This window comes from Mixophyes fleayi, chromosome 3 (genome assembly GCF_038048845.1).
Source record: "Mixophyes fleayi isolate aMixFle1 chromosome 3, aMixFle1.hap1, whole genome shotgun sequence".
Classification (NCBI taxonomy): Eukaryota; Metazoa; Chordata; class Amphibia; order Anura; family Limnodynastidae; genus Mixophyes; species Mixophyes fleayi.
Window position 1 is genome coordinate 79,963,623 of NC_134404.1, and position 22,889 is coordinate 79,986,511.

The window sequence follows — 22,889 nt, forward strand, 5'->3', positions numbered from 1 at the left end:
GATAGTCAATACTCGTAAGAACAAGAGCAACTTGTCTCACTCTTGGTCCAAACCTTTACAAAAGTTAGGTCAATTTATACCTCTCTCAATAGTTTATTTATTGGGTATTTTAAAAATAGACATACTACAAAATAGATTAAAATACCAGACAGTCAACTTTCAGATATGACAAACATGACTACAATAAGTATTATGATGGATACAGATCATAACAGTGACATGAATACAATTAAGAATAATAACGCCTCCATTCATGGTCATGAGCTAGTAACAATAGCATGAGGTAGAGCAGGATGTAGACATGACAACAAGGTTGGATGAGGGAGAATCACATGACATGAGTAGGAGAGGACCCTGCTTCTGAGAGATTACAATCTAAAGGGTGGACAATCCCCCTTTTTCTCATATGAAGCTGTATTACACAGTGTCCTTGCATTGTGCACCAGAGATCAACATGGCACATGGGGAATTAAATTATAGGTCTATTATAGAGCTAATTCTAGTAATGTATTGTGATAAATATGTAACTGACAATTGTCTCAACAGTAAAACGAGAGAGGATACAACATGATTGTTGAAGAGCAAAGTATCTTAAGTCATACAAACTGTTCTCAATCCACACGACTGCTATGGGTATAACAAACATAAATTCGCTGGACATTACAGGTACCTCAAATTCTCTCATTTCAATGACTCATTCAATTCAGCCACATTATTCTAGGAATAACACGGACTGTGCACTATTACCGTTACTATGGTAAAAACGTGCAGTATTATCCTTAGTACGGTAATTTTAACACTGATTTTGTGCTTATAGCCCCCGTGGTTGTGAGCAAAAATCTGAGTTAAAATGGTAAATCCAAGTATTAATGGTAATCCTGCATTATTACTACAGCAACATGGACGAATTGAATCTGCCCCTTAGAGTCTTTTCTATCAATTAGTATATTTACTGCAAAGTGTAGGTTAATATAAGTTTTCATGCATATGTCAAAACATGCATTTTTATTCACTTTCCTTTCATTTGGAATCCTTTCAAATCATGTTTTAGTAATAAAGGTAAAAATAATAAAACAATACTCCCCTCCCCACAGACTACCCACCTCCCTTTCAGAATAAAGAAGTAGAGATGAGAGAGAAGCTTTCTTATATAACACTAATACCATATCTAGCTATTGCTAAAGGATTGTATTTATGTGGAATTTGCAAATAAAAAAATATGTACCTTAAAACCTGTATGTAATATAGTATAGTGTATACATATACATATTAATGGCTGTACTGAGAGTTTCTCTAATCCGAAACCCTGATATTTTGAATATGGATACTAATATACTTCTGTTCTAGATGGGAAGATTTAAGTGCTAATATCTGCATGGTCTACAATCCAGAAACAGAAGGTTTTCGTATTACACCCAAAATAATTATTTCTTCTCCTCCTATTATTATAGACATTTACAGCGATAAAAAGGGCATATATTGACAGAAATCTTTGTTAAACCATAAAAAATCTTTTGTATTATAATAATATGTACTTTAATTTTTTAGCTTTTTAACAAAACATGTTTTGCTTATGCTGTAGCATGATTTCATTAAAACTCAGGGACTCTGTAATAAATGAGCTCAGAGTCCAAGGTAGTATTATTTATTACAAAACAAAGAATAATATGAAACACGGAGTAAAAATAATAAAATCGCTTATCACATTTCCACTTTGAGAAATCCCTCTGCTCCCATTGCAATGCCTTGTTCATTTGCTCATCTGGTGAGCACTCTGTGTGTTCAAGCTTTAGTTTAGAGAGCACTGGAAGGGAAATGGGGGATTTTTAGATTTAAAGTACCACTAAAATATTATATATATAGTTCACATATTTGTATTTGTCCAATTAAAAAATAAAAGCAATGTACTGCACTTCAATTTCATATGAGGCGCTGATAACATGCACATATCATTAAATAAGCTTCAACACCTTTACAAAATGTCAGATATTTAAGTCTTGATTACTTTTATTAGTGTCCTCATCTTTTTAAAGGGCAGAACATGAGAATTCTCAGCAGGATTAGTCAAAGTTAGATTAAATACTACGTCATCCAATGGGATGCCCATATTCCACCAATTCATTTATCTCCTCCACCATTCTGTCTTTATTAATATCAAGGTTCCAGATAAAAATGTGACTGGGGTTCCTGTCCCACGGCATGCAGCGTCACTAAATCTCAGCATACAGATCAATGACGTCTACGGGAAGTGTTCAGTCTGCACACGCTGACATTTGTACCTAGAGCTTGCTGGATCAAATAAACTAGAAGCACCAATCACCGTCAGCCAGTGAATCAAATGTCGTTATTTACAAACCACACATTTCCCATACATATTAATAATTCCTATGATAATGCGTAGCACTAGAGGTAATGCTATGCAGAATAACCACAGCACTAATTAGAACCACCCTCTATGTGACAGCAAGATAAAAGAGAAAATAAGTAGCATGTATGAAATAAACGGAACAAGGTATGAAGGAGAACTGATCCATTGCTGTTATCAAAGTATTTTGTAAAATATATTTCAAGGAAATCAGCATGTAGCTCTGTTTTGGCCAGGTCTTCAAACTCCAAATTAGCAGACTTTCTGCCCTCTTTTGGGTAGCTGGATTATTAGTCAAGTCATCTTTGATGAATTTGGGTTGACAGTGATTTGAGACATGTTATTCTAAGCACATTTATATTATGCACAGCTTGTGAATATGTGGTGTTAGTGTGTGATAGTTTTATTGATTATGCTGTTTCACAGCACAAGAGGTGATGCTAGGTAGAATGTAGCACCCTACTAATTAGTAGGGATGTGCACCAGCGACTTTTGAGGTCTCGTGTTTTGTGTTTTGGATCCGGATTTTCTCGATGTTTTGGGTTCGGATTTGTTTTGCAAAACACCTGCCGAAAGGTTTTGGTTCGGATTTAAGGTTTTGGATTCGGATTTTTTTGGAAAAAAAACTAAAAAGTGTAAAAATCAAGTTTTTGGGCTTATTTTCACTCCTACGCTATTATTAACCTCAATAACATTCAATAACAATAATTTCCACTAATTTAAAGGCTATTCTGAACACCTAACAATATTTATTTTTTTTTAGTACAAAACGTTGCAACGAGGTATCTTTCTGGACTGCGTAGAGGAGTGTTCCCCACAATATAATTAAAAACCCATCAACTGGTCTGAATTACACCCAAAAATAGTATCTGGACTGCGTAGAGGACTGGCCACTGGCCACCACAATATAATATATAGAAAACCTTCAACAGGTCTGCATTACACCCAAAAATAGTATCTGGACTGCGTAGAGTAGTGGGCACTGGGCACCACAATAAAAAATATATAGAAAACCTTCAACAGGTCTGAATTACACCCAAAAATAGTATCTGGACTGCGTAGCGGACTGGCCACTGGCCACCACAATATAATATATAGAAAACCTTCAACAGGTCTGAATTACACCCAAAAAGTAGTATCTGGACTGCGTAGAGTAGTGGGCACTGGGCACCACAATAAAATATATAGAAAACCTTCAACAGGTCTGCATTACACCCAAAAATAGTATCTGGACTGCGTAGAATAGTGGGCACTGGGCACCACAATAAAATATATAAAAAACCTTCAACAGGTCTGCATTACACTGCACATACGGCTGCTCCTCCATCCTCTCCATCATATACATGTTGGAGTTTCAGCGTGTGAAAACCTCTTGTTTTTGATCATGTCAGTGCATTTTGAATATTTTTCAATTTGCCCCACAACACTGAATGTACTTTATCTATGATACGCATCTATCTTTCTTGACTGCGTAGTGTGGTGGCCCCGGTACACAATTTGGTACAGAGGCCACAATATAATTAAAAAACCCTCCACGGGTCAGAATTCCACCAAAAAAGGGTATGGACTGCGTAGTGTGGTGTGCCCGGAACACAATTTTTTACAGCGCCAACAATATAATTAAAAAATTGGGCATCAACTGTCACCGTTGTTTAATAACTGATACACCTAAATATGGACTGCACAGTGGAGTGGCCCTGGTAGTAAATTTGGTGCCGGGGCCACAATACCTCCTCCAACTTCCAAGTGTAGTGTTTATAAAGACAGACAGCGTCGAAGTGTTATTAGTTGACTTTCTTAACCCTAAAATTGTCCCTGTTACAAATATTCGTGCAATGAAGAGTTACTTTTTCTTTGAAAGACTCAAGCTTTCAAGTGTAGTGTTTATAAAATATAAACAACAATACAGTAGTTTTAGAGCACGTCAATACCTCTTGTTTTAAATTATGACAGGGCATTTTACTTTTGGTTTAATTTCTTGAATTTGTTTAAATTTGGTTTTACTTTTTGAACATTGCAAACGACTGTTGATTGGTCATATAATGCAAAAAAAAAAGTTCCAAGATGGAATTGTCCTTGGGCCCTCACACCCACCCTTATGTTGTTGAAATAGGACATGCACACTTTAACAAACCAATCATTTCAGCGACAGGGCCTACCAAACAACTGTGGCTGAAATGATTGGTTTGTTTGGACACCCACATCAATAAAACAATTCATCTCTCCCTGTACAAACTAAACAGGCTCTACTGAGGAAAGATGTCGTCCTCATCCTCAACCTCTGATTCCTCTCTCCCTACAGTGTGTACTTCCTCCTCCTCACACATTATCAATTCGTCCCCGCTGGACTCCACAACCACAAGTCCCTCTGTACTGTCTGGAGGGCAGTGCTGTACTTCATTGAGGAATTGATTATTCATTTTTATAAACATCATTTTTTCAACGTTGTGAGGAAGCAACCTCCTTCGCCGCTCACTGACCAGGTTCCCAGCTGCACTAAAAACTCTTTCCAAGTACACACTGGAGGGGGGACAACTCAGTTAAAAAATAGAGCCAGTTTGTACAGGGGCTTCCAAACTGCCTTTTGGAGTTCTACCACGTCACTACCTCTAGTTAACTTAGATTGCAAGGCTTGTAAATATAAATACTTTGAAGATAAAAAAAAAGCAGGCTGCACAGACTGTGGAAATAGAAAGTGTAATTAAATGGACAACGCTACTTTGGTGGCTATCTATGCCCCCCCCCCCCCCCGCCCCCGCCCTACACTTGTAGTTGAATATAAATAAAGCAGCCTGCATAGACTGTAGAACTAGAAATTCAAATATACAAAGAAATGGACAAAGGCAGTTTGGTATCTGTCTGCATCAGATCCCCTCTCCACTAGGAGTAAAACAGTAAACTATTCAGCCGTTATATAATCTAGAATATAAATAGAAATTGAGAAGGGCAATTTGGTATCTGTCTGCATCATAATCATCAACATCCTCCTCAGCGCCAGCTACATCAATACCCTCCTCCCGGTGTACATCATTCACACCTTCATTAGCCAAATCTGTAACTGGACTGTGGGTGATCCTTCCAGCATATGCAGAGGGCGTGCTGCAAATGCTGGATGGAGTCACCTCTTCCCGTACAGTGATGGGAAGGTCAGGGTTCACAACCAACAACACCCTTGGACTCGCCTTGGGGATTTGTGATGTCATCTGTTTAGAAGGCAGAGTTCTTTGCTGTTTTGTTGTTGTTGCTGACAGCATAACTCTCTTAAATTTTTTGTAGGGGGGGGAGGAGGAGGGCTTAGATCCTTGGGTGAAGCTGGACCACTAGTCATGAACACGGGCCAGGGTCTAAGCCGTTTCTTGCCACTACGTGTCGTAAATGGCATATTGCCAACTTTACGTTTCTCCTCAGCTGATTTTAAGTTTCTCTTTTTGCTATTTTTTAAGAACTTGGGCTTTTTGGATTTTACATGCCCTGTACTAGGAGATTGGGCATCGGGCTTGCCAGACGACGTTGATGGCATTTCATCGTCGATGTCATGACTAGTGGCAGCAGCTTCAGCATTAGGAGGAAGTGGGTCTTGATCTTTCCCTACTTTATCCTCCAAATTTTGGTTTTCCATTATATGTAGCAAGAGAGCGTACCCCTAAGCCACACACACTCGGCAAAGCCTTTAAAAATTATATGCGGCACAGGAGAGTAGCACTGGACTTATACTGCTGAATCAGTGTACTTTGTAATATTGCAGTACCAATGGGCTTATACTGCAGGATTGGTTTTGCAAATTTTGTTGTAATTAAAAAAAAATTAAATTAGTTTTTTGTATTTTTTTAAATAACTTTTTTTTATTTTTTTAAACACTTGGGAATATTGGGGAAATAACTATGCCCTTAGAGAAGCACAGAGCACAGGACACAGCACAGGACCCAGCAGCACCACTGAACTCAGAAGGACAGAGTACAGCACACAGCACCACTGGACTGAGCACAGCACAGCACAGCACTGCACAGCACGAGATATAGCAGGACAGAGGACCACCTAACACACCCTCCCTCTACCCTGATCAATGCCCGAGTGAAGATGGCGGCGACTAGCGGGGAATTTATAGGATCCGAGTATCGCGAGATCCGACAACGGGATTATGAGTCAGAGCCTCAGTTTCAGATTTGAATTTGGCGCCAATACCCGGATCTGTCTCGGATCCGACTCGGATCGGCAATGTTCGGGCGGGCTCGGATTTCATAAATCCGAGTGCGCTCATCTCTACTAATTAGCAGTAACCTCTGTCATGTAATCATGGCTGATAAGGGGCAGGGTGAACCTAAGTAGTTGATTAGGGTTAGGGGGAGCCTGAAAAAATGAATGAGTGACATAATGTCACTAATCCAGTGTTTTATTGCCCCTGCAGCACCCGCACACATAATTCTGTCCGCTGACATGAAGTAGTAGCTGGCGGCTTCTTAAAGACTGCTCCTACATGTCTGATGACTGGGAGTGTGCCGGCTATGACGTTCCCAGCCAAGTGACTCCTACTCTGTAGAGCAGTGTATGCCTGCACCCTCCTACTGCCTGCTAAGGTAAGAAGCGGCGGTGGCGAGACGCAATGCCCAAAGGGGGGCGGGCCATTTCCGAACGGCACTGCGTAGGGATCCTCAAGAGTATGCGACAGCAAGAGACAATAAGTAATAAAGATGAAAACGTTGGAGCAAGCTATGAAGTAGAATTGTCCTATAGGTGTTACTCAAGTATTTTTTAAAACATAATTCAAGGAAATCATTTTGCAGAGTTTTCCTTTGGCATGGCACTTTGGTGCATGTTGCTCTTAGCACATTTAGTACATGTTTTTGCACCTATTGGTGGATTCTGATTTCCAGAGCATTTTGTGACAGATTTTGTTACTGCTGCTCCGGGGATATAACTTGCAAGCTCTTCACAAGCTCTTAAAAGCAAAAAGAATTGAAATGCTCCAGACTGATGGTCTCCTTTTGTTAAGAGTAAAGATCTGCAAAAAGCCGAAGCTGGTTTGACATTTGCATTGCTGAAAAGTGCAAATGGAATCTACCCATCGCATTTTAACACCATTTTTTGCATTAAATAACACAGTAGCAAGAGTACCATGATAAACAGCATACAGCTTGTTGGTTTGGAAGATTCCAGAGGGGAAAGAAATGTTGTCTGAAGCCTAAGAGACACAACTAAGCTTTAAAGCAAAAACCTTCATAATAATGAATTAAAAATCATATTTACCATCTAAATGACTTCTGTATTTCAATCAGTAATTCAAAAAAGGTATTTTTATTAATGGTATGGCATTAAAGTGAACATGATCCATACACACACAAGAGAGGGCTAATAGTGTAGTATATTATATTTCCCTGTTTGGAAACTAATAGAACTTTGCGTACTTTATATATCAATGATGTAAAATCACTTCCTTTTTCTGGCAAATTCTCTTGGTGGAGAGAGAAGTAAGATGACTGCCTGAGAAAGAAGTGAACTCTCCCACGGGTCAGGAAGTTGGGAGGTATGTGCTGTTGCTGCTGCTCTGCAGGTGTATGCGGCAAGAAATAGCCAAACCCCCCATTATGGCGTTGCCGCGCACCCTGTTACGATTCCTGGTGCAAGAGTAGGAAAGTAACTTTTATAGAGAAAACTGAATAAAATAATAAACGAGGAGAAATGAATGGAAAGTCAAATTTCATAATAATCTATAAACCAGCAAAAGAGAAACAAACAGAGGATTGTGACAAGAGACAGGATTGAGAAAGAAACAGCATAGCTGCGACACAAAGTGATATACTTATTAACTAGAGAAAAGCGCTATATCCGGCGTAAACCATACTTGCCTACCCTACTGAAATGTCTAGGAGACCCCAGAATTTCTCATGGTTCTCCCGGACTCCCAGGAAAGCAGAGCATCCTGCCCACTTCCTACTGAAGTGGGCGAGATGAGTCCTCGATGACACGAGATAGATAGATAAGTATACACACAGTATATATATATAATCTTTAGTTATATAGTGCCAATATATTACACAGCACCATAGCACTTTTCAGAGAATATCAATCCCTGACCTAGTGGAATCTAGATTACGAGCCACACAAAAACAGTAGTGTCAGTACTATCCAAAGATAATCCAGTATCTTCTTGGGTTGTGGGAGGAAACACACACCTGAACACGGGAGAACATACAAACATCATACAGATGGTAGCTCAAATCCTATGGCCCCAGAGCAGTGAGGCAGCCATGCTAACCACTGTGCCACCATGCCCACTGATAAGATCATTACCAAGAGGATTACTTAATGACATTTCTTTACAACAACTGTGTCGTAGAAGTGCCCAATGGGAAGAGGTTTTCTGTCAGTCAGATATAAGCTATAAAGGAGTTCGATTTGGTGCTTTACCTTGACAAAGAGACAGGTGAATGAACCCACCACATGTACTGTATAAAGCTCCAGTCAATCCTCTATGTTTGAGAACATTTCTCCTTCTAACGCAAAAAAAAAATAATATATACTAACAATTGAAAATGGTTGTGAGAAGCGGCCTGATGTTTGCTGAGCTACATGGAATGTGTCTTCATTAGCATACATTTCCTGGACTCCGCAGTCCTATGGTCATTGCAGGCTTCATTTATCATCATTATGATACACACTGGGTAATCCCTACTGACTTCCATTATTTCATTTATTTACTCAGCTTCGACTATATGTCCATGTGGGAGTGAATCCATCTTAAAGTAGCAATTTGTGTTCATAGGGAAATGTATTTCTCTTGCCAGGAGTGAGGATAACATTCCAGTGCACAGTTCAGTGAATGGGAGGTGTCAGGATTGGATTACAGCTGTGTGAATGTATAAAGGCTGTTATAATCATCCAAAAGCACAGACATATGATTGATGGCTATGGTGAAAATCAACCAGATAAACAGATCTCCTGAGAACACCACCAGCAGGGACGAAATACAATTGAAATTCAAATCTGTGATCAGGCCAGAAAGGGATGTGATGAGTAAATTGAATCTTAGTACTGGAGCCATTGACAGAATGTCTGACAGAGGGATGCATATAAAGACAGCAATCAGCACACTGATACAGTATCATAGCACAATGATACACTATCATTTAAATAAAATATTGTATGTATACTAGAGACAAGAATTTGGAATAGGGAGTTTTAGGACTCTCCGCTATGGATAATCTTTTAAATATTGTGACATTGCTGAAACTTAATTCATTTTTTCATGACAAATCAGATTTAAAAACAACAAACCCTCAAATCATGAAAATAATCACATCAAAATAATTAGTAATAATTACATTGTTAATTATCTATAAACATTTCAATTAAAAATGTACTGATTAACCCCATAAATACCTCCCCACTCTCTTGAGACCCTTTCAGATATCACATTTGCATACAGACTGATGTCTACATTCAGATGTATTGTGTAGTCAATAATGTATTGTGTAGTCAACAGGGAGGAATTATAGTTGGAACGATTAACCCATAACATAACTAGTGAACAAAACGATCGGAGCAGCACGGTGGCTAAGTGGTTAGCACTTCTGCCTCACAGCGCTGGGGTCATAAGTTCAATTCCCGACCATTGTCTTATCTGTGTGGAGTTTGTATGTTCTCCCCGTGTTTGCGTGGGTTTCCTCCGGGTGCTCCGGTTTCCTCCCACACTCCAAAAACATACTAGTAGGTTAATTGACTCTCTCTGTCTGTGTGTGCATGTTGGGGAATGTAGACTGTAAGTTCCAATGGGGCAGGGACTGATGTGAATGAGTTCTCTGTACAGTGCTGCAGAATCAGTGGCGGTATATAAATAAATGGTGATAAGTGACTGCAGTGTAAATAATGTATACCATTATCATTCATAATTTGAGCTTCTCTGTAAGAGAAGGTGTAAACTGTGAGGCCAGTACCTGTGTTTATTCTGTGACTCTGCACACTCCTGTTTTACAAGATAAGAGTGTCACCTTTAGGGGAACCTGAGCAGCTTCAAAGTCTCCCCCTGGGGTGAGCTACATCCTAGCATAGGATGCTAGGGAGCCACTCCTAGCAGGAGATCTTACACAAGGAGGCCACATTATGGCATGCTATATTTATACAGACAAATATAAATTTAGTTTCCAAAATGCCACTTAGTTATGAATATGTTTTTCATAACAAATTATATTCATTTTAACATGATGAAAGGCAGCCCATATGTCAAATAAAACTGTGTCATGTAGGGAAGGTGAGGAAATGAGTATCAGCTCAACAAATTCCCTGGATCTATGTTTGGTATCTATGAATTGGTAAATTTATACTGGTTTTTTTAATAATGCAATTGAGTCTGTGTAATACTCCGAAGGAAAGGTATGTTACACTTTTAGCATTTGGTACAGGGAATGTAATTGTGGTTGTAAAATATGTCACAGGCCACCTCTGGAGACCACACCCACTGGAGGAGTGGAAAGGTGACGAAGTGTTTTTAAAAAGATGAAACCACTTGCAAGAAATTGTCAGAGTTTTGGAAAATCAATCAACATCGATAAGCTGTCCATCTTCCAAGCCAATTTCCCTTGGTGCAGATTATACAACTCACATGTAAATTTATGTTCTGAAACGTAGTCTTTTTTTATTTTTAAATCTGTCTTGCCATATATGGTGTCATCTTTATTAATTTTTTTATAACCTGTAAGCACTGTACTTTCTTGCATATCAAATCTAAAATGTAATAAGTGCTGTCCTTATTTCTCTAAACAAATTCACTGCCTATTTAGAAGAGGTTGGTTGCTTGGCTGTGTTAACCCTTTAAATACCAATGTGGGAAGTGTTAACTATTTTTTGCTATCAGAGAGCAGCATGTGGGCAATTGAGTTATTAGGTCATAGATGTTCTATGGGCCTTATACGAAGATGGTGACAGTTGTGGAGAGGCGTGGAAGTGTGTGGCTGTGTTGGGAAAGGGACCAGCTAGATCTCTAGCCTAAGAGATAGGTGAGAGCGAGATGGAGAGTGGAATCCTCTGTGTTCCCTTACAGTAAACTTCCAAGTCACGAATGCACAGAGTGAGGTTTGTGACAGGTAAAGGTGGTCAGAAGCGGCTTCCTGACAAAATAGAGGTGATATATTGTGTGACTCTTTTGAATATATGATAAGATATTAAATCAGGGAGCCGGCAGAGATGGACATCCCCGACATATTGATATACTGATTTATTCATGCTCTCCTATAACTTTTACTCTACACCTTACTTTTTCTATATAGCAGATATGTATATAGAATGTATATAATCACAAACAACTGACATAAGTCTGCAAAGCTCTGTAATACTTTCCACACTTCATATCATTGTATTCTGTACTGTACTGTATCCATGGCAACAACAAAAAACTTTACCTGATAATTTAAAGTTATGGCTAAACATACAGAAGAAGAAAGGAATAGAAAACTACAATTAATAAAAGCCAATACATTAAAAGTTATCTCAAGGTGGAAAACAACTTTAAGAAAAACTCCTGCAAATGCATTTTCTGAACCAAAAATACATTAGGAGCAAACGAAGTGGAATATATATATACTCAGAACAGACACGTGTAATTTAGTAGAGCGAATTAAAATGCATTGCATTATTTATTGTACTCAAGCAGAGAATCCAGAAGCAACAGGGTATCCCTGACCAAAGAGGGCATACAATGGTAAAATATGAACCAATCACATGGTGATCACATACAATCCTGAGGGGCCATCTTCTGCTGAGCTCCTGGTCCGCTGAAATATGTATTGTGATGTGGCCAGGAGATTTCATCCCCTGTAAAGGCCAATGTTGATGTAATGAAAGATGTGAAACACTTGGGTCACATTCCTGAGAGAAAATATCAAGCTACATGTACAAGCAACAAGAAAGACCTGTGATGGAAATACTACATTGCAGTCATTTGTCCCATTTTCCATATGACTAGAATTAAGAGCAATTTGTCCCCACACACACCTAAAGTCATTATCACCCAAGAGCAGACTTGTCTACATTGTAGACCTATCCTCCAGGAGATCTCTGAGTGGAGGTCCAAAGGGCAATAAAGCGATTGCTTTCCGAAATAAGGGAGTCACCCAGACGTATGCCTAAGCCATGAAAGAACAGTAGACATTCTGAAAATAACCTTTAAAGATGACATCCTGCAATTGTTACTAGATCATTACTCTAACTTTATTACCGTACTTCCCCTGTGCTTTTCAGCTACATGTTACTATTATCAGGAGTTTCCTTTTGTTTTTGACACAATGCTGTCTGCACTGGATACAACTGTATCAAGAAATTAATGTGTTAAGGAGAAAATATCTTGAACTGCTTTTTTTTGCATTGGTGCTTCAGTCATTCAAGTGAATGCAAAGGCATAATATAGTGTATGTGTAGATAAAATATGTTGTACTTGGGTTTTCTATAATTGCATGTTTTTACCAACTAAATCATTATTTCTGAAACTGGGTTCCACAGAATTACTTGGAACGCCAAGAGGTGTCTGGGGTATCATGAGTTGAAAATATGTAATGGCGGGAAAAAAAATTCTTGATGGTCCAAAATTTGCATGTAGTAGTTAAAATTTGTGTGGCGACTTTTAACACTAACTATTCCGCCACTGATTTGATTTCTCCACCTTTTCACAGAAGCAGATGACAATGCCTCACAACGGACATAAAAGACATACTTCTGAATAATTTTTTTGTATATACTTAACAACTGCGATAAATAAATAATTAAGTAACAGAGAAATTCTTGAATTGTGCCTGGTGACTTCACGGTTGCAAAGATGACATCAAATTAGTGGTATAAAAGTGTAAGTAAGATGCGTATAAATAATGTGTATTTCAAGACCCACCTGGGCACTCGTTACATGTGGGTGTAAAAGATAATAATGTTGATTGATCTTCTGTGACATCAGGACCACTCTAAATATACAGGTCAGATGACAGAAAACAAGCCCTGAAGCTTGCATCACAATACCTTAACCCCTTGTTCACTTTCACACAGTGATCTGCTGAAAACCATGTTATCCAAAGCAACTTTGGCTTTTAGGATAAATCATGACCACATTAATAGATTATTTTCCTAATTATATAATCATGACAGTATTCTATATGTTTTCATGTATATTTAGAACTGTATTTCAATTGATTCGCGTGATGCAGATCAAAAAATATAAAGGCCAGGCTTATTTTCTCTTCTGGATCTCTACGATATACTTTAATAGTACTGTACTCAGGGCCGGTGCTAGGGTCCTTGGCGCCCTAGGCACATTTTCAAAATCGGCGCCCCCCGTCCCGCGCCCCCGCCCCATTTTCAGAATCGGCATGCCCCCCCCCCGTCTTTTCTTACCTTAACTTGCCTCCTCTCTGCTTCGTCTGCTCCCTTACACTCACTGACACTGTCGGGCCGTGATGATGATGTCAGGGCCCGACAGTCAGTGAGTGGAGGGGAGGAGACGGAGCAGAGAGGCGGCGGTGGTGATGATCAATAGTCCCTCCCCCCTCCCTGTGGATGTATCTTAAGCTGTGCGGCGGCCGTGAAAAGTATGGTCAGCGGTCGCCGCACAGTTTTAAAGAAATTTCTAATCTGTGGCGCCCTCCAGAGCCTGGCGCCCTAGGCAACTGCCTAACCTTGCCTAATGGGAGCGCTGGGCCTGACTGTACTAATGTTTTACATAAATAGGGGTAGTGCTCTTTGTTTGCAACACAGACTGCATTTCAGGCAAAACGTTGCAGCAAACTATCTTAACATTATTAACCAGCTCCTAGTTTGGGCTTCTGATCCATGGGCACATTATTTCAAGCTATGAAAATAAAGCATTCAAACAGTAAAGACAGGTAGAGCCATTGAGATTGCACTTGTAACCAGTAAATCATTTTCAAAAGTACATTAGAATAAAACATTTCTTGCCTCTACAAATAAATAAACACCAATATTTCAGTTTCATAAATCCTGCTTATGTACAGTAAACTTGGTAAAGTCCTTTTTGACCTCTGCAATTTAACTTGTTTATGCTCATATTCAGTTATTGACATCCCCAATAGTAATTCTATATTTGTGTTTGGGTAACTCCACGCTTCAGTAGAACTCCAGACATTACACTGTCCGCCACCCTGCACTAAGCTGTAATTGAACAATAAATCAGAATGTTGATTGTTAATTAACTTAAAATTCAATATACTGTAGATACATATTGATACAGATACGGCAAATACAATTTTGACTTTTGCTTTAATAACTTGTATAAATAAAAAAAATTAGGCGCTTAATTCACCAAACACAGGATAATGTGAAATCGTTGTTGTTTAAGAACAAGGGGCCTGATTCATTAAGGATCTTAAATGAAGAAGTTTCTTATTTAAGTCTCCTGGACAAAACCATGTTACAATGCAAGGGGTGCAAATTAATTTTCTGTTTTGCACATAAGTTAAATACTGTCTGTTTTTTCATGTAGCACACAAATACTTAATAGCGTATATGTACCCTGAAATTTAAAGTTGATATTTGTGTGCTACATGAAAACACAGACAATATTTAACTTATGTGCAAAACAGAAAACTAATTTGCATCCCTTGCATTGTAACATGGTTTTGTCCAGGAGACTTAAATAAGATGCTTCTTAATTTAAGATCCTTGATGAATCAGGCCCAAGGTGAATAAAATGAATTCTTAGCAAGCCACATTGCCATTGTTATCAGATTTCTCAAAATCATACTGCTGCAGATTATACAGTATTTTTATACAACCAAATATGTATGAAAAGCTACAATATCTCTACTTAAATAAGCATGGATTATGCAGTACCACAAAATATGAATAAATCTTGTAAGAACAAATTGCCTAAGATAAGAGTACAGCATGTGTAAGCATGAAAGAAAACACAAGACTTTAAAGTTGTTCTGTCATATGGGAAATCATACTGCTAAATTACAGATGTCAAGATTCAGAATGGATATATGAAAGAGCACATTAACAAGTCTTCTAATCATAGTCATGAGAGGGTGAAGGCAGATTTACATATACATTTTCATTCATTTCACATGTTCTTTTCTTCAAATCTACTGTACTGTTCTGTCCTTGAGTTGTAAATATTCATTTGAATAAAAATATTTTACCTGAAAACTGTCCCAGATGCAAAGGAAGACAAAAATACAATACTTCTAAAAAAAAAAAAATTGGAGCAAAGTAAGAAAATCATAAGTCTTGTACTCCTTCCTTCTTCCTGTTTATTCCAAAAACATACTAGTAGGTTAATTGGCTGCTATCAAAATTGACCCTAGTCTCTCTCTGTCTGTGTGTATGTTAGGGAATTTAGACTGTAAGCTCCAATGGGGCAGGGACTGATGTGAGTGAGTTCTCTGTACTGCGAAATTAGTAGCGCTATATAAATATCTGATGATGATGATTTACATAAATTTACATAAATTGACAACAATATGGTTATCCATACTTACCGACTCTTTTTACCTCCCACCTCAGAGGACCAAGAAGCAAGAGAGACATATAATAACATGATCCATGCTCTCATCACCCTGCACCCCACTGCACAATGCTGCAATTCATGTGATTCACTACATATCGATTCATCAATACTTACGCTTCGTACACTCCACTAGAGAAGTGGGTGGATGGGATACGGGAGGGTGGTCACCCAAGAGTCCTGGAGAGCACTCCGAAATTCGTGATGTTCCGGGGGATTAGACAAGTGCGTTTTTTAGCTTAAAGAAAAATTATCCTGAGACAATATAATGAGAATGTAAACAATAAAGGGAAAAGTGGAGCAGACCTTTCACGCCTAACATACTCCATGCAGACACAAAAGTGACCACATTAGCGGTTCCTCCCAAGAAAACAACCAAGGCCTCCTATGGGCCGAGATATAATCTGAAACTTCTCTTGCTCAACCACCTCTCAATATGATGGTGTTTCCCACTCTATATTATACAAATCACAGCGCACTCCAATATACTGCAGCATAAGACATATTATTTAAACATTCCAGATCAATCATTAATTGCAACAACAGGACCAGCACACCGTTTTGGTCTTTATTGAGAATGGGGCCTTACCCCTGAAATGTCATTGCTGTTACACATTTCTAAATAAAGACACCCATAAGGGAGTCTTATGGAAGACTTAACACTTGTGCAGTGGAGTCATGTCCAAAAGTTTTGAGAATGACACAAGTATTGGTTTTCACAAAGGCTTTTATTGACAATTACATTGAGTTCATGCAATGAGTCAATATTTGCAGTGTTGACCCTTCTTTTTGAAGACCTCTGCAACTTGACCTGGGATGCGGTCAATCAACTTCTGGGCCACATACTGACTGATGGCTGTCTATTCTTGCCTAATCAATGCTTGGAATTTGTCAGAATTTGTGGGTTTTTGTTTGTCCACCCATCTCTTGAGGATTGACCACAAAGTTCTCAAAGGGATTAAGGTCTGGGGAGTTTCCTGGCACTCACAATTTTGCGTAAGAACACAGCCATAAATAAAGAATGGTACCAAGACATCCTCCAAAAGCAACTTCTCCCAATCATCCAAGAATAGTTTGGTGACACACAATGCATTTTCCAGCATGATGGAGCACCTTGCCATAAAGCAAAAGTGATAACTAAGTGGCTCACGGATCAAAACATCAAATTTTTCAGTCCATGGCCAGTAAACTCCCCAGACCTTAATCCCATTGTGAACTTTTGGTCAATATTGACAGCATGCCAGGGCGAATAGCAGAGGTCTTCAAAAAACTGCAAATATTGACTCTTTGTATAAACGTAAAGTAATTGTCAATAAAAGCCTTTGACACTTATGAAATGCTCGTAATTTTACTTCGGTATACCATAGCAACGTCTGACAAAAAGGTCTAAAAAACAGTGAAGCGCCAAACTTTGTGATAACCAATATTTGTGTCATTCTCAAAACTTTTGGCCATGACTGTACACCCAGAATGAGAATACGTCTGTCCACTCAGGCCAGGACTCCACATGCAAAGCAGGCTCCCCATGCTGAAGCGTCTGCACTCTTAACCCTGTCTGTACCTTTCCCTGGGGAACGGGTCCTACTCTGGTTACCAGACCATGGTAAATTACCCCCTTTTCCAATATTTATATATAATATTTTTGGTTTTTTTTCGTCTTTAAGTAACATGTAATGTATTGTTAGTGACCATTGCATTATATTCCATTATAAAAAAAAACTATGCATTAGAATTCCACCTGTGATGTACAGCACAGGAAACAGAGGAATCTTCTACGATCTAATGATACTTGAATATTATGTTATCTTTATCATGAATAAAGTACAATCCATATCTGTCGACTCTCATATCTGGGAGGCTTCCAAATTTTGGGGAGTTCTCCAAGACTCCTGGGAGAGTAGCAGGGCCTGATCAACCACTAGGCTGACCAGGCTGCAGCCTGGGGCGCTGGGTCCCGGGGGGCGCGGCGCTGCGGGTATTTATTTATTTTTTTCATTCTTTTTTTTTTTTTTTTCTTCATTCATTTTTTTTTTCAGGGTGGGGGAGGGGGGTCGCCGCCGGGGGTCGCCGCGGGGGGGTGGAGGGCTCGACGATCAAAAGCGTTGGTGGTCAGCGGTTAGCAACACACAGCCAATCGCCAGGCTGCCTGTTGCTGTGCAGCAGACAGGAAGCTGAACGTCTTCACTTCCTATCTGCTGATCTGAGGAGAGGAGTGTCGCTGGCACAACTACAGGTATATCTATAGGGAGGGGGGGGACTGCCCTGCATATCTATAGGGAGGGGGGGAACTGCCCTGCATATCTATAGGGAGGGGGAGAACTGCCCTGCATATCTATAGGGAGGGGGGGGAACTGTCCTGCATATCTATAGGGAGGGGGGGAACTGCCCTGCATATCTATAGGGAGGGGGGGCTACCCTGCATATCTATAGGGAGGGAGAGGGGGGACTGTCATGCAAATGTATAGGGAGGGAGAGGGGGACTGTCATACAAATCTATAGGGTGGGAGGGGGGGCTGCCATGAAAATCTATAGGGAGGGAGAGAGGTTGATATGTATGAAGGAGGGCAGAGGAGGGGGGCTGATATATGTGACTGGGGGAGTTTTGATGTGACGGGGGGGATAGCTACAGAGTGGAGGTAAGGAAAATAGCTGCAAGGGGGATGGATGCAGGGTGGGAGGTAAAGAAAATGGCTGCAGCAGGGGTTAAGGAAAATGGCTGTGGGGGGGTTGTGGTTAAGGAAAATGGCTGCAGGGAGTATTTAAAAAATAGAGCAGCTTTGGGGGGCAGAATCTCATGATTTTGTGGTGGTCACATGGGTGGTCTCAGCAATCACTAGAATACTAAATATTAGTGAGATGGGGCTGGTAGAGGTTTGTATTTGATTGACAAAAAATATTCAGATATTGCTTATATATGCCTGTCCAATGGGATACTTTTAGCTGGCCATAATGGAGTGTTTTGTTTTAACTAAAGGGCCTAATCATTCAGGGTTTGCATTATAATACATTTTTGCATTTTCAAAACAGGACACCAACTTTCCAGAAGCCAGCGAGAGGATAACAAAGTTGCAAGAGAGAAGAGCAAGAACAGGTAAGAGACAATGGCACAATCTGTCTAAATTTGAATGCTGGAGAATACACCTGAACATTCATATTCAGGAGTGTTCCTATACACCTATATATTCGCTGCGGCCGTATTAGCCTAGGGTGGCCAGAACCCTTAATCAGGCCCTGGAGAGTAGGACACCCTACCCGATTCTGCCCAATCTTCTCCTAAAATGGGTATGCCTTGACGATGCAGTCGCATAATTTAGCAGTGAGTATGGGCCATGGTAATCGCTATATCACACACCCTACTCTTGATTTTTGGATCGCCGCTCCAGGATGTCCCAGAAGGGAGGTCCTAAAAGTAGGAAAGTGTGGTACGGTCCGGTTGCAAAAGAAATTGCTTGTTTAATCTGAGAGCCAGAGTTCATTGTCTGCTATGTTATCTGTGAAAAAATGTTTTATGAAACACTCCATTGAAGTGCATCTCAAGGATGTCACTTGTTGGAAGTGAATAAACAGGCTGAATCCTACAATGGATTAAGTACATTCCTAACTGCATCTCATAATACATTTATTCCAAATGTCAATAAAAACAAACACGTAAGGACAAATTCCAACATGTACAAGGTTTCTCTTAGTCTTCCCAATATGCTGCTCATGCGATCCTATTTATCTGGCTGTCTATTTTTATTTTGCAAATTATTAAAGTATTATAATAAGTATTATAATAATTTTCATTACCATTCCTTACAGATACTTATTAAAATATGATAACAGGAACGCCTTACAGTTTATTACATTAGAGTCAATGTTAAATTTGGGATAGTTAATGGTTATTTAATGAAAATTAATTAGCTATTTTCCTCCAACATAATCCAATATTATATTCCAAAAACTGATTAAATTTCGCACTTTTTTAATACTGTGACTAAAGTGCCGACTGCCAAGTTTAATTAAATCCCTGCCATTAAAATCTGGCACCTATTGTGACATTTTTATTTTATTCAAAGAAAACTAGAATGGTCTAATTAGAAAACAGAATCCTATTGAAAGTGTAATGCTGGTGTAGGCTGAACTTCAACACTACAAAGCTGCCTCTTAACCCTCAGTGCCAGGCTGACGCTCGTGATGGAACATGTTGGATTATTATTATTATTATTATTATTAATACTGACTATCAGAAAGATGGCGACACAGAGCCAGTTTATTGTTATGTGGAATCATGTGGAATGTTCTGGTTGGTTGAAATCCAGACTGAAAATGTGCCATAAAATTTTGTCCAAACTTATTCAGGTTTCTCGGATATTGAAAAGTCAGTTTTACAGGAGAAAGTGTGTTTGTGAGTTTGTCAAATACTTTTAAAGTTTATTTAAGATTGTATTAGTTTTATTACTATCATTATTTACTTGCACATAAGCTAGATAATTGATGAACATGATTGCCTACACTTATTTGGGATGGGTCTATTTATGAAGTGGTGATAAGCTGTTTTTATTTTTCGTTTCACTCAATATATCAAGGGGTTAATGCCAGAGACAGCAGAGCTTTAACCGGCGCTAACCACCAGTTCACAGCTTATTGTCATCCCCCTACAGCTCTATGGATGGTGAAAATGGTCCATTTATCAAGCGGTGAATAGGTTAACGTTACAACCTCTTTGCCTTTTCTATTTCCTGAAGTAAATGCCATCTGTGGATAGCGTTAACCATGCAAACCTAGCTCACCTTATCCTGGTTGCTCCTCTGCAGGCTGCTTAGCCACGTATGATCAGTTTCTTGTATTAGTTAGCTTTCTGTTAATTCTTGCCGGACAGCCAGGTTGCACTGGCAAGCTAAATTGCAATGAAAAAATATATTTTTTATTTCTGCCATAAGTAGCGGGGGAAAAACATCTGTTTTCACAAGATTTTGTCTCTGGTTAATAAACAGACTCAACAGTCTGAAGCATTCACCTATATTATATGACCTCACTCAGCCTTACTGGCATACATTGCATGACTAAATATTCCTTAGCAAAAACAGCAGTATAATATGATGATATATGACAATGGGGCAACAGTCCAGGTCCGACGACTACATCAAAACCAGATTATAGGTGTGGGAGCAGGAGCAAGTCACGGCGGTTGCCAATAGTCCATACAGCAGCCTTGAAGCTCCGTATGGCCATCTGCGTATTCTCTCAGTGGCCCTGCACACTCTGATAATAATGGATATTTAAGGTAAATGGTACATGGGATAAAGATGTTGTAAACCACAGCAACTGATCATATTCTAACTGCAATTGTTCTAGTACAGTTTAATTACCTTTCTCCAGTCCACCACTTTTCACAAAAGTCCCCCCAGTATGAGAATCAGAGCAATACATGATGAAATGTACAATCTTCTAGGAATTTTTTAAGGCCTTCTCTGTAAAGAGGTCATTGATTTGCTAAAGGATTTCATAGCGGTGAAGAAACAACCGTTTCTTTCAGAGTTTAGCCATATCCACATATATCTGCATGATTAGAGTCACCACAGTTCACTGGCTGACTGGCAGCTCAATCAACTTCCTGTAAAACACCAGTCTGACAGTGCCATCCTCTTATTAACTGCATACTGAAGAACAAGGAAATTCTACTCAACAGAGGCCAATCTAAAGCACAGCAAGTCTGATTCCATGTATTCTATGAAAATAAACATTTCACTGGGTGTCTTGTTCCTGTGTTTATCACATCTAAGCCACACAGGAGCTTACTATTTTTAGCTTCCTGGTGTATAGCTTCCAGTGTTCTCCCAGCGGAACTATAAAAGTAATTTAGTCTTGCCCTTTAAAAACGGTCCCAGTTTCCACCTGCTGACTAAATCCATTCCATTTCTCATTGTGAAGAGTTTCCACTATCACATGGAGACTTAGATTTTCATGTCCTGCAGACCTCCAGGGTTACGGATCACTAACTTAATGTTTCCAAAATGTCAGGGTTCCACAGCCAGATTGATAACTTGTTTTCTCCATGTCTGAACACAGAGCCATGAACGGAGCAGGCTGGAAGCAAAATAGCCTAAGCATCATTTGTTTCAAAGACATGCTCTGCCCTGAGACGGACATGGTTTTTAACACAAAGGAACAGGTTGAGATTTCAATGTCTACTTTCATTTCCCTTCTCTCTGCTGAAGAATGCCAGGGATGTATGAGTATGACAGCCATTATAATGCTATTGATATACCATTTTAAAGTTTCCTCATCGTCTACCCAGAGTGGAGGCAACTATTTTGTGAGATAAACTAATATTCATACATATGAAGTCTAGCAACTCGCCAGGAACCACTTGTCCCTAGTATGTAGTGATAGCCGCTGTCAAAGTCGAATAATTAGATGAAAGTATATTATTGTTTTACCCTGCGATTTGTATGCCACGTGTTATGGCGCAATGGCATGATAAATAATGCACGCATACACTTACACATTCACTTTACATAGTTCATTTTATAATAGTTCCAACCCACAGTCGTTTATAAACAGATGTTATTGAGTTTATAGTTAAATATTATAATGTTATATGCACTTTAGTGAGATCTAAGGTTCCGGTTACAGGAAACATATCATGTTTGGTGTCATTCTAATCCCCTATTTATCCTTAGTGATCCGGTTCCATCAGCTATGAGATCGCACATTATGTATGCTAGTTTTGAAATATAGGGAATTAGTGATCAGAATGGTCTTGTGTATATAATGTAAATAGACCAGTTTGAACTAGCTTTCGGTGGGAAGATTAGTGTGCATCTGATTGGAGAGCTGACCCCCACCCTTGGAGAGTGGCATTTGAAGTGATCTATGAACTACTATATATATATATATATATATATATATATATAAAAACATATATATATATATATATATATATATATATATAAATATATATATATATATATATATATATATAAATATAAATCTAAATATATATATATATATATATATATATAAATTTAAACACATATATAT

General features: G+C 39.0%; 1 protein-coding gene and 1 long non-coding RNA gene across 2 annotated transcripts in view; both read right to left on the minus strand.

Moving 5' to 3' along the window:
- Positions 1-22,889, minus strand: part of CLSTN2 (calsyntenin 2) — a 707,966-nt gene that overhangs the window by 605,339 nt on the left and 79,738 nt on the right. The gene's annotated exons all lie outside the window — the stretch shown is intronic.
- On the minus strand, positions 1,650-22,125 carry LOC142142693 (uncharacterized). The gene is made up of 3 exons (XR_012689287.1): positions 21,215-22,125; positions 20,636-20,742; positions 1,650-1,804 (listed from the first exon to the last, which is right to left on the minus strand). It is a non-coding gene; the product is annotated as an uncharacterized LOC142142693 (long non-coding RNA).